The sequence below is a fragment of the Mustela nigripes genome, chromosome 1, assembly GCF_022355385.1.
Source record: "Mustela nigripes isolate SB6536 chromosome 1, MUSNIG.SB6536, whole genome shotgun sequence".
In the NCBI taxonomy this organism is placed as follows: domain Eukaryota; kingdom Metazoa; phylum Chordata; class Mammalia; order Carnivora; family Mustelidae; genus Mustela; species Mustela nigripes.
The window spans coordinates 112,143,339-112,157,028 of record NC_081557.1 but is presented as its reverse complement, the minus strand read 5'-3'; the positions used below and the strand labels follow the sequence as shown (position 1 = coordinate 112,157,028).

At 40.7% G+C, this 13,690-nt stretch overlaps 1 long non-coding RNA gene across 1 annotated transcript in view; it reads right to left on the bottom strand.

The window, feature by feature from the left end:
• Positions 1–736: 736 nt before the first annotated feature.
• Positions 737–13,690, bottom strand: part of LOC131999271 (uncharacterized) — a 130,671-nt gene continuing 117,717 nt past the window's right edge. The window contains exon 4 of the long non-coding RNA XR_009399064.1: positions 737–888. This is a non-coding gene — a long non-coding RNA (uncharacterized LOC131999271). The remainder of the gene's footprint in view (positions 889–13,690) is intronic.

Sequence of the window (13,690 nt, the reverse complement as noted above, 5' to 3'; positions counted from 1 at the left end):
TATACACATATATGAGAGCCCTGAGATAGAGGATCAAAGAAGTAGAAACCAGAGAAAATACCTAAAAATTTTTAAAAGTCTAAAAAATCATACTTCCTTTAAGCCTTTATTCCTGATTGTCTTGCCTGACGACCTCCTCCTCTGCCCTTTTAGAAAGGAAGTTGACTTCAACAACTAAGAGGTAGAAGAGGGAAAGAAGTTATAAAAGTAAGATTAACAAAGGTAAAATTCCTATTTATAAGGCGAGGGCTGAAAGATGCCATCTAGGGTGACACCTGGATGGCTCAGCCGATTAAGTGTCTGCCTTTGGCTCAGATCATGATCCCAGGGTCCTGAATGGACCCCCGCATTGGGCTCCCTGCTTAGTGGGGAGTCTGCTTCTCCCTCTCCCTCCGTCTGTTGCTCCCCCTGTTTGTGCTTTCTCTTTCTCTGTCTAATAAATAAAATCTTTAAAAAAAAAAAAAAAAGAAAAAGAAAGATGCCATCTATACATGATGAAGCAATAAATAAAAGCATAAGTATATTATTTAAAATGATAAATGTCATCTCAAAGATCTAAAAGTAGTAAACAAAAGTGTATATTGGCAGGACCAGCAACAGTATTAAACAAGCTGAATCTACAGTGTGATTTTTTAATACAGATATGTATTATTTTAATGTTTAAATAGACTTTTCAAAATACATTTTATTAAAAATACTGATATACAATACATCCTTACTTTTAGTGTGACTCATATGGACTCTTCCTCCCTTGGGGTCTGAGGGATTGCTTCTGGCAGGTCTTTTGAACATTCCAGGACCTTCTTTTCCTGTTAGGTCTGGAATGCTTTGAAATGTCTGCTTTTGTGCTCTCTTAGCTATTTCATTGGTGAAATCAGCATCATTCTGCTGTCAAAAAGCAAAGCAAAGATGAAAATTAAACTTTTTTTTTTTAAGGAAGTGGCTAAGAAGAAACTGTTTCCACAGAGCAATGACACTGTCCATGTAACACTATTAAACACCCCCTGTTAACAGTTGCACAGAACATAACGGTTGAATCACTTCATGCCCAATGTAGCAGCAGTTGTATGTCCCTAGAGCACTGGTAGGGTGAAGGCAAGATCTGACCATTGATCACAAGCTTTTATTTCCACTGGATACTTTCCAGTGTTGCCAATGATACATGTCCTATGGGGGTTCTTTCCCAGAGAGGGCCGTGTGTGAAAGATGGACAATTACCTTAATTTTAAAATAAAATGGGAAGAATGTAAGAAAGGAAACATTTATTGAGTTCTGACAGAATGCTCAATATTTTAAATTACTTTATTGCATTTCTTTTTTACCCTATGAAGGAGATTATTAATTTCACTAATTTATTAGATGAGGGAGACTGGTGTTCAGGGAGGTTAAGTAGTTTGACCAAGATCCATTTAGAAAGCAGTGAAGTAAGATTCAACCCTCGGTCTGTCTAAAAATCTCTTCAGAGCTACTGGTTACTGGTAGATAGTCTGTGGGAAATCCATCCCATGACGGGATTCTTTCAAGGATGATGTGTTATATAATGAATAATAAAGTATTCGAATCAAAATACAGTGAGTGTCAGTTCCCTTCTCCTTCAAAAACCAGGTCCCAGCCAGCATCTCTTGGGGTTAAGTGAGATGAAATCGTCTATGTACATTCCCAGCTTGAATTCAGACTCCTTGGAGGCAGGAAACGTTGTATTCATCATGGTATCCATAATTCTTAAAATGCTGCACATGGCATATGTTCACTATTTATCTCCTGAATATTTAATGATTAAACAATGAGTTGAAAGAAGATGGCATTGAAGATTCTATTCCTCTTCCGAAAAACCAAAGAATTGACTGAAAAGTCTACAAGACAGCAAAAGGGACAAAGACGGACATTTTGACATAATCAGCCTGAGACACTCATGTTGACATTGTCTAGTCAAAGAGTCATGTCGTGTGGTGACCAGACAGCAAGCGGACAGGGTCCTTGTGGTCTTAGGGCCACGTGAGAGACCAGCCCTACCCACCGCATTCAGCCCTAAAGCTTCAGCCCTAAACCGCAGCTTGCAGAGGCACATAAACCACATAGCTGAAAGTAGGCAGAGAAAAATAGATTTGCCCTTAAGCTCATTGCAAGAAGTTCTGATCTGAGGCAGTGTAGTGTAACAGCACAAAATGAGGAAGCTTTAATTCACCAGCAGATTGTTCTGTTGATTGTTCTATTGAATCATCTATGCAATGACCAAGGTGACTCCCACGTGATTGCACTGTGCTTGAATCCTATAAAACTGCTGTGAACCAATAAACGTGGTCTCAGCATTAGCTGTGACCCTCCTGATCCCATTCCTTGTGTTTCTTTCTTTCTCATTCCCACCCCCAAACTCAGGTTTCTCCGTTCAGTCCAGGCTGGTCCTTGATAACGTCAAAATGAAAATCACTGATTTCTTCTTCTTCTTTTTTTTTTTTCCTTAACCAAGTAATGAAGGGCACAGAAATAGCCAGCTTCCTTCTCCTCTTTTTTCCTGGAGCCTGATCACAGATCCATTACTTCCCAACCCCTGCTCCCCTGTTCATGAATCTAGCATCATGCCTTAAACCTACAGGGCTGCTTCTGGAGTGAATGTTCAGTAGCCAGACCACCGTATATAACTGGTGAATTCCCGAGAGTCCTTGTGACTACTGGAGTCGCTGTGAGAACTTTCGGTCTTAAATAGCATTTATGAATTTCAAGTGATGTCTGGGCTTTGAGTTGTGCATGTTTCAACGAGGGTTCAGTGTGAGGTATATACGTAGCTCTGTGCTTAACTCCATGGACTCCCCCAAGAATTTGAGTGGGTAACTGAAAAAAACCCTTCAACTGCTCAGCATGTCTATTATACACCTCACAGCCCTGGTTAACTCAAAATTCACTTTCACAAATCCGTATTTTCCCTACACACACTACGACACACATACACAAATGCATGTACACAGCTACCAATGAGTGTGGCTGGTCAGTGAGGGAGGAAAGAAATATCAAAATATATTAAATCTAAGATTCTGTGCAAAAGATCAGTTGTTTGATGGAGAACACTCACACTATGGTGACGATCACTTCCGGCCTTCAGTCTTTAATCAAATAAGACATTCTTCACCTCGGTTTTTAAAAGTATCAGTCAGCTATTTCTGATGCATTTTTCACACTGAAAATTAATCCAAAGTCTGTGCTATGACTAACAACTTCCATTACAAACAGTGGCATCCAGCTACTGATTTATTATCTACTCCCACTTGCCATAATATACCTCGGGTCCTTTTTTAGAAACCTTCTCAGATTCACCGTGGCTCCCCATAACTAAGTAACAGAAGCAAATCCACTGTGGTCCCAGCAGAATCCAGGTGTAATTTTACTTGCCATCTTGAAAAAAGCTGAGACCTGGCTTCCAGATTCAACTTCCTCTTGAACTTGGCATCTGTTTTGCCTGGTTTGCTCTTCAGCAATTTATCATTTCTCTTACTTTAAGGCAAGCCCTGCAAAATGCCAACGTACCTGGACTTTTTACTGACTACATTTGAAACTACATTTACTGAGGACCATTTCGACTAGCTTAATTTGTCTTCATGACAGCACGTTAAATATGAGCACTAATTTTATACAGAGAAGAGGGTTTCTCTAATGAAAAATGAGCAATGTTAAATCTACAAAGGATTTTGGGTAATGAGTTCATTTTGTTTCTCTGAATGTCAAACACTGGCAACTTCACTCTTAAAATCAGGGGGGTCTCATCTAAGTGTTTGGAGACCACTCACTGTCCTCTCTAAGATAGGCTAAACAATTAAATTTGTAGAAGATCTACGAACCATACAATCCACTCCCTGATAAAACAAGTCGTCTTGAAGTAACACATTGTTGGACCGGTTTGTGGTATCATGATGTTTATGCTAAAATAGATTTTATAACTTCCCTTGAGGAAATGAAGATATAGACACCTTAATATCATTCCCCCTTAATATCATTTCCCCTTAATTGCCATATGATATATTAATATCATTGCACAAGTGATCTGATCTAAATATCTGCTTAACCTCCATTCTTCACCTCCTATTTAATTTCTTTCTTATTGCACAGGATGTTGAATTTCTTGTTATGAAAGCATAAACGAAAATTACCTGCCTCCCCAAAAGAGGAAACACTTTCATTAAGGAAGAAAAAGAAGGCAAATAGGAAGAGAACTCTGACTCCTGAGCCATATCACTCCGAGCTCCACCCTCAAAAGCTGGCCAGACATTGCACAACAGACCTGGCGTGTGCTCCTCATGTTCTGTGTACTATAATGTGACCTATGTTCATAAAAAAAGACAATCTTTCCATTCCAAATTACAGCAAAAAGGATGAGAATGAATATCTCCATCTTATGTAACCACTCATTGTTCTGCTTCCATTCTAGTGGGTCTTAATCTGGTACCTACAGATAGAACTGAGAGAGTCCATGACCCTGGACTGGGAAAAAAAAAATAAGAAATACATCTTTTATTATCTTAAATATCTTTAAGTGAAATTTAGCATTGCATTCCATTATAAATGTAGGAAAGAAGTATTAGTGGTACCTGTCATTTTTGTCACAAATAGCAGAGATATTTTCATATCACACTACGGTTGTCCCAGACACCTCAAAATATTATTTATGTGCATGCCTAATTTTCAGTCATGATAGTTATTAAATCAACTTCCAGACTGCAACCAATGTGCCTGTTTAAAGATGCTCGTGCCCTGGCAGCGATGAGCAGCAGGGCTCTCATGTAAGTCGTGCATGACTACATTGTACACCTGAAACTAATTGTACACTATAAGTTAACAAACTGGAATCTACATTAAAAGTTTAATGAGTAAGAAAATAAATAAATATATTTGTGCAAAAGAGCTGGCCGACTACTGGATAATTCCTCATCTCAGAGATACTCATTTAATACGGAAATCAAATATTTGCATATCCATACCCAGACGATGGCTTTGTTTTCCAGCAGTCCACATCTGTACTCGTTTGTGGACCAAATGTGGAAAAAGATGAAAACTTACACATTAAGGTTTTTCAGATCTACATGGATGCGATTTTGATTCCTAATCCTCCATAGGACAACACCATTTGTGAAACATGAACAGGTCACAGTCCACAAGTAGTTAGCCTTCACACTGATAAATATTTAAAAGATAAGGTTGAACTTTAACTTGTCTATATTTTAAATTGTTTATCTTGTCAATTAATACATAAATACAGAAGCATACATATTACTACATCACAGTCTTGTTTAATCTGACGGCAAAAGCATTTTAATACAACTGATTTCCTTTTCAATCCCATAGATTTTATTGTATGCATTTAAAATAGTATCTTGGGAAGGGACTCACAGGCTTTAACAGATAGCCCTAAGGTGTTTGTATTAGTTCCCTTATTGCTGCTGTTGGGTCCCCAATAATGGGTCCGTGATTAAAGGAGCGAGACTGATAAAAAGCGAAAGTTAAGCAAAGCTTTATTTCGCGCCAAGCATCAAGAATCAAACCGAGCATCAAACAGACTGGTCGGGGCCGCCCCTTACAGAGAGGACGACCCCGCCCTGCCTCACAGACTAACTTTTATAGAGCAAAGGCCATGTGGTTGGGCCTGGCCACACACAGGTGGCCAGTGAAATTGTAACACACAGAGAAAGCTGCACAGTCATGCTGGGTGACCAATTGAATTACAATTTACCCTAGTAGACATTTGAACCAGCCTATCACCTTGGTCAGAATTGGCACCCAAAAGGTGCCCAAAGGGCGGGGCCCATACTCCTTGGTAGCTAGGAAGACAGTATGCACCCCCACTGATCTGATGTCTCCACCTGGCCTGACCCACCCTTGTATTTGGGCTTTGTTACCTGGGGCTGGTTTCCAGGACTTGTTTTTAAGTAAGTTCCCCTGGGGCGGCGGGGGGGGGGGGGGGGGGGGGGGGTAGGCGCAGAGTCAATTTAAGTTTTACAACAAAATGGCAGTTCAACCAGGGTGGGGCTGCTCTGGCTGAATAGGCCCTTATACTGCTGCTACAAATAACCACAAATTTAGAAGCTTAAAACAGCACAGATTTGTTGTTTTACAGATTTAGAGGGTAGAAGTCCAAAATGGGATCACAAAGCTAAAATCAAGGTGTCAGCAGAGCTGTGCCCTTTCTGGAAGAGAGGCACACATCTTGGCTGGTGGCTACCAACCAGCAAGTACATCTCTCCAGTCTCTGTTTCCATCCTGGCAGCTCCTCTCACCGGCCAGCCTCCTTCCTTCACTTGCAAGGAAACTTGTCATTATATTGCACCCACCTAGCTAATTCAAGATAAACTTAATCACATCTGCCAAGTCCCCTTTGCCGTGTCAGGTCACATAGTCACAAGAATTAGAACATGGATATCTTTGAAAGAATACTGTTCTGCCTACTATAGTGTCTAACACACACACACACACACACACACACACACACACACACACACGTTAAGAAGCCCCGTTGCATTTCCTACCACCCTTCCTGATATTACAAAGATATCAGGGACACCTTCCACCACTCAAAAAATAATGTGCCATGTTCTTTAATTATGTTCAAAATTTTATTTAGCTAACAACTACCCTTGAGATTCACAGTCATGTTCTGGAGAATAAAGCAACATTGTAATCACAGAATCTGTAACATAACTCCAAAAGCTCAGTGACAAAGGTTATATACACAGATCTAACAAGTTGAAGTCTAGAAGTTATACAAAATTGGTACAATATATTGAATAAAGCAAAATGATTTCAAGGAGAGTATTTGTCTATCCTATATCCCTCTGATTTAGCAAAAGCTTCAGTGAAAAAATTCATGTCTGTTTTTTTCCCCAACAAGAGGTCACCTAAACAATCAGTCCTTAAGCCAAGGTCAAAGTTGATTGTTACAAATCAACGTTACAAAAGGAGTTAGAAGAGTTACATTTTATTCCATTTTAGTTTTATTAAATGTCTCTCAACTTGCCTTGCAATGCTGGGAAATTTAATTCAGAGTTCATTCTCTCCACACACAACCATTCTCTCTCTCTCTCTTCTTTGTCAAATAAGTATTGATACATTTACGTGGTGTTCTTAGATGTTTAAAAACCTAACACAGAATGTATAAGCACAGGATCAAGTGTTCGTGCCTACTGATCTACTTAAGCTCTCCCATTTTCTCTCCCCTTCCTACCTTGCAAAAAAGCACCTCTGATGTTCCAAACCAGAGCCTGCCTGGTTTGATGGCATGAAATTGCCCTTCTCATTTCTTCACTGTTGAATTGATGTCTCTGTTGTGTTCTTTTGTAAAGATCTGATTCTAGAGTTGTTTAAAATTACCTTCTGAGAGATGACTGGTGATCACCTTCAAGTAATAGCATTAACATGATTTTTTTTTAAAGATTTTATTTATTTAGTTGACACACAGAGATCACAAGTAGACAGAGAGGCAGGCAGAGAGAGAGGGGGAAGCAGGCTCCCGGCTGAACAGAGAGCCCGACATGGGACTCGATCCCAGGACCCTGAGATCATTACCTGAGCCGAAGGCAAAGGCTTAACCCACTGAGCCACCCAGGTGCCCCTAACATGAATTATTTTAACCATGTAATTTGTTTACATGATTCTGAATCTCCAATATATCTCTGTGAAGCAGATAGTAATTTTGTTATTTTATAATAATAAAAGGTTTTCTTTTTATTACTACATGTGTATGTAGAGAAACAAACATCATATATGTAGACATCATGTCTAAAGGTCAGATTAAGAAAATGAAGGAATTGGCAGAAATCTCTTTACCCCCTGATGTATATGGTTATAATGTTCTGTATAGTTCAGGCAGACAGTTTTCAGACACTTTTCACCTTGTTGCTTTTTTTATACAAAGCTGCTGCAGAATTTATTTTACTCTAGACTAAAAATCATATTATTTTTCTCCAAATAAAGTAATTTAATAGAAAAAAATTCTCCAGATATTCTTAAACACTTTTGTAAAGTCATGGTTTCTTAATCAAACTTGAAGCTTTCTAGAATCCAAAGGACATTAATAGTCAATTTTTTCCCTTTCCTTCATTTACATACAAATTCTTTTCTCCTACCTAAATGCCATCAAGTTATCTTAAATTAGTGATGAGGTGGGAAAATAGGAAGAGCGGAATATTCTAGGAGGTGCAATAATTATTGCTTTAGCAGTCCGGTACGGCTAATTGTCTTTGGTGCTGTGCTATTTAACAAAGGAAGCCCAGGAGGGGCAGTCGTCTCCCTGCCCGTACCCATGGGAGCCTTATTGCCATCTCAGGTAATTCATGGGCAGTTCTCTCCTGGAAAACTTTCTACCCTCAGCACCATGGCATGATTGCTATTTTGGACAATGTGGCTCCGACGGATTAAATATGTGACATTTAGTGTTTGTTTATTTGTTTATTTGCTTTTATTATTCTTTGCTAGGGAAAAAAAAAGTTAAAAGGAACGTGAGGAGCTAGCGTAAAATAATGGGTGTCCAGAAACATGCATCCTGATCTTAAGTGAACCACTACCACTACCTACCAGTGGTGGGACCTTGAAGGAATCACAATTACCTCCCCGGGCCCCACCATCCCCTACCTCCCATCCCGCAGACCGCTCCACGCTTCTTGGCAAACTTAACATACAGTTTTCATTTTTTTACTCTAGTTATCAGCTATGTTGTTTCCCAAATATTTTAGTAAATCTTAAAGCAAAAAGCAGAGTAAAGCAGCTGATACACCATCAGTGAGACGATGTTTTTTGTTTAAGTTCATAAAAAAAAAAAAAAAAAGAAATGAATTGAAAGATGGGAAACGCAATTCCATTAACAGTTGGAAAGTTTTCCTCATTGAAGGTGGCCGAGAATGCAGGTGAGACTCCAAAAGACAATGGTTTAGGTGAAACTGAGCTTTGTGAGATAGGGAGAGAAATTTGCCAAATACTCCAGAGAGGAAGACGGTCAAGTAGAAAAGGGAAAATAAAGCCTGGGGTATGGATCTAAGAAAAAAGTAAAGAAGTGCACCTGCAGTGTAACTTCTCCTCAATCACAATCATAATAATTACTTAAGTTATTAAAGCTTGGGTGGGAGTGCATCTCTTGTGGGAATACTGAAAGGCAGGCCTTTGGCTCTACACTTGAGATAAACAAACTGTTCTAAAAGGGACAAAGGGCGAGAATTTCAAGGTTCCTAGGTCACATGGTCTGTGTCGCAGCCGCTCAACTCTGCCCTTAGGTCATGCTGTAAACAATAGGTGAATGAATGGGTGCTGCTCATATCCATCCTAGTAAAACCTTATTTTTGGACACTGACATTTGAATTTCATATGATTTGCATGTTTCACAAAATACTTACTCCTCATTTTTTTTCAACCATGTAAAAACGTAACGTCCACTCTTAATTCGAGGGGGGGTGGTTACAAAAATTGTCAGGAGGCCAAATTTGACTTGCAGGTCATAGTGATAGTTTGCCAAACCTTGCTCTAGGTCAGAGGGAGAAGCAGAAGAAATAACACAGCATTTATCTGGTGGATGAGGAAGTGTCCCCAGACATTCAGCGAAAGTAGGAAGAGTTCTGGACGATCACTAGCTGGGGAAGTGGTTTGACTGAATTTAATCAGATCCCTAAGAAGTAGCTTGGGCCCCAGATGACAGTTAGATTACAAGCGGAACAGATTGGGAGTGTTGGCCAGGCGTATTAGTTGGAACTCTGCAAAAAATTCAAAATAATTTTGACCAGTATGAGAAAAAGAAAAATAAGAAGGTAGAATTAGCATAAGGACTCATGTGTGTCTCACTGAGCACAAGTACAAGACAGTATGAAATAACTCTCAAATTTCCAAAAGAGTCTCTTGAAGAGGCAAAATGACAAACGCCTTGAAAGAGAGGAGTCAAATTTGAAAATCTAAAAAGGATTAGAGGAAAGAGGAATAGCTTGAATGGTGGCCCAGAGGCAAGAGTAAGTCGGATGTGCTGTGAATTCCTATAGAGAAATAAGGCGATGGGAAAGGAAACCCAGTGGTGGTCCACCCATCCACCTCCTGCCATGGAAAATCAGTGCTCGGAACCTCTCCTCCTGTTTCAAGGCAGGACCACACCTGAGACCAGAAGAGAGAAGCCGTTGGGGCGCCTGGGTGGCTCAGTGGGTTAAGCCTCTGCCTTCGGCTCAGGTCATGATCTCAGGGTCCTGGGATCGAGCCCCAAGCAGAGAGCCTGCTTCCTCCCCCTTCTCTCCCTCTGCCTGCTTCTCTGCCTGCTTGTGATCTCTGTGTGTCAAATAAATAAATAAAATTTAAAAAAAAAAAAAAAAGAGTAGAGAAGCAGGCAGGCCCAGGAACACTCAGCCACTCTCAGGGAATCCTGACACACAGAACCCACCCACAGAACCAAGTGCCCAGGGAAAGGCCTAAGGTTGAATCAACTGAGGTCACGAAACTCCAAAAGGAGGAGGGCTGCAGGCCTATGTCAAAAGGTGTATGCACCGAAACAGGAGTACACTGAATTGTTTGAATTATATTGACTGGAATGAACAACTTCCAGGAATGGGTCAGTGCTTTTCTTTCTCTCTAGCCATCCACCTCATCCACCTCCAAGGAGAAAGAGTAGTTCTCATAGTAGTCAAGGTAGAAAGGGCTCCAAGGATACAATGAGGGCCATGCAAAAGGGAGGGGATTGTTGTCGAATACAGAGGAAATCAAAGGAAGATCTGAGGTAAAGACTCATTCGGCCTCTGGGCCCTCTGTACCCTTGTAGGTGGCTTCTTCCCCTGGGAGCTGGTCTTGAGGTGGCAGAAGCAGGGAGACCAGCCCTGAGCTGCTCTTCACAGGGGAGGAGTCCTCAGCTGGGAACACCTAAGAGAACATTTCATGCGTTTCTCTTCCCATGCCCTTCTTCACCTTCAGAGCAATAGGATTGTGCAGCATCAGGATCAGAGGCCGCAACCCAGCCATCCCTTGTGAGGTCTGCTCATGTGGACAACAGAGTGGTCAAAAGACCTCCTTGGCTGGAGTATCCCCAGATCATTTTGTCTCCATCAAGGACCTCTTGGCAGTGTCAGAGCTACAGTTGGGGGACTGATGGAGAATTCAGGAATTCAGCATCGGAGTCAAATCCCTTTCCGTCAGAAACTAATTTGTTTCCATGCTGGGGGTCAGGCTGAGCATCTGTGTCTGAGCCAGGAAGAGGGTGTAGGCAGGGGGCTGGCACGCAGCGCGGCGGCAGGCCCAGGGGCAGGGCAGTGAAGGAGGGCACCGTGTTAACCTGATGGGAGGAAACATGACAGGGAGATAGAGCTCACTCTGTTTAAAAGAGGTTCTTTCCCTTTTAAAAGACTCATTAGGTAATGTTGGTGCTGTACTCTAAGGCCTGGGGAGGAAAGAAAAACTTCCCAGATTGGTCCTCAGAAAACAGTCCAAGTCAGCCTCTATCGTATGCCTCAGGGAGAGACCTCTCTGGACACCTACCATGATGAACACAGCATCTGTGCTGGCACCAATACGGAAACAATAACCAGGACTCAAACCCTCCTCCCTTAGATCATAAACTGATCATTAGCATGGGAGAAAGGGAGCAGTTTGGGCCCACCTGGGATTATGCAATTAGAAACAGTCTGGAAGGTTTTATGTTTTCCTCCGAGGCAACCACAGGGATGAAGAGCAGAGAAATGAGAAAGACCGACAAGGGACAGTGCTCTGCTGAATCTCACATCTTCGCATCTGAAACGTTTAGAATGCAAGGAGTTACCAGGCCTTGTGGAATGTGACTCCCGCGTGCGGGATGCTTTCCTTTTTTACTTAGAGATGTGTCTATCCTGAGGTGGTCAGAGCCCCCAGGGAATGTGACAATCCTGACTGGGGTTCCTGAAAGGAAAAAAAAAAAAATTAAAAATACTGGTGCAGGGGCACCTGGGTGACTCAGTGGGTTAAAGCCTCTGCCTTCAGCTCAGGTCATGATCTCAGGGTCCTGGGATCAACCCCCGCATCGGGCTCTCTGCTCCACAGGGAGCCTGCTTTCTCCTCTCTCTCTCTGCCTGCCTCTCTGTCTACTGGTGATCTCTGTCTGTCAAATAAATAAATAAAATCTTAAAAAAAAAAATACTGGTGCAGCTTATGCTCAGAGTCTGTCAGTGCTCAGATTTCCCTACTGTGTGACAGTGCACTTAAGACAGAAAAGAAAATGCAAAAGGAAAAGACATTGCGAGGCTTCTTTATCTTCGATTCCCTCTTTGGAGGCCATGAACAATAGAGTTAATAGGTGTTTTCTAACTTTGGTCTGCCAGTTTGTCTATGCCATGTTCTCAGACTGAAATGATAAGAAACAAGCTATACCAGCGGTGTCTCCTGAACAACTCTGAAAGTCGTTGGTTTAAGAGTTATATTAAGAAATAATGATGCTTCCTGAAACCAGTGCAATGTAGTATTTGTCTCTGAAAATAGGCTGCATACAGTCACTATTCAACAACCACTCATTTTCTCACCTACTCTCAGCATGTGTATATTACATATGTATCACATAAATATCCTCTCTTCAACATTAGCACTGTAACACACACACACATCAATACACACATACAAAGACTCAGTTCCTTTCTTCAAGGAGTTTACAAGTGGTTGGGAATTCATATTGTAATTATTCAGTATCACATGATACCAGATGCCATTTCCAAAGTTATTTTTTTCAATCAAAGCTCTTAACAGCTTATTTTAGAGATAGAAATTTTATTTCAGGAAAAAAAAAATATCATGGGGAATCTCTAAAAGTACAGAAAGATAATACGCAAATAACAGAGTCAAGAAGCAATGAAAGTTCTTATACCTTCACTGCACTCCTTCTCATCACTGCTACAAAATCTAAATTAGTAAATTTAGGCTACAGAACATTTAGGCTAAAACCCATGATGAATGGGGCACCTGGGTGGCTCAGTGGGTCAAGTCTCTGCCTTCGGCTCAAGTCATGGTCTCAAGAGTTCTGGTATCAAGCCCCACATCAGGGTCTCTGCTAAGCTTCCCCCTCTCTCTCTGGCTTCCTCTCTGCCTACTTGTGATATCTCTCTAATAAATACATAAAATCTTTTTAAAAATAAAAAAATAAAAACCCACGATGAAGCCAAACTTTTCCACCATGTCATTTTAATTATCAAAAGAAAAATCATAATTTCAAAAATGTTTCTCTACTCTGCTAACAAAGACCTGGTTTCCTATGTAACCTATCTTACTATCTTAACCATGCCTCCATTTTAGAAGGGCTACATGTTTTGTTGAAAACCAACTAATATTATATAACTGAATATTCCTGGGTTTTTTTCAATGTGTTGCTATGACATTTGACCAAACAATAAAATTAATTTTAGTTGAAGGACCTGTGATAAACTCTGAGCCTTTGAGGAAGTGGTTAATCATAGTATGAGGAAAAACAAAGCTAGCTTTAAAAAGGCTGAAAATCAGGGATCTAGAATATTCTTTACCATCACGTTGGAAATATCATCCAATCTCGTCTTCCTCCGGTATGCAAATGTTATCTTCCAACTTAGGGAGAGGAAAATAATTGTGAGATATTTAAGGTTGGTATTTCTTTTCTTTGAAGTAATTGGTAGAAAACTGGGGAAAAAGAAGAGAGATTGGTAAAAATGACACATCTCACTCAGCATTTATTCAGTGCAACGTTCCTGCCAATCACTCTGCT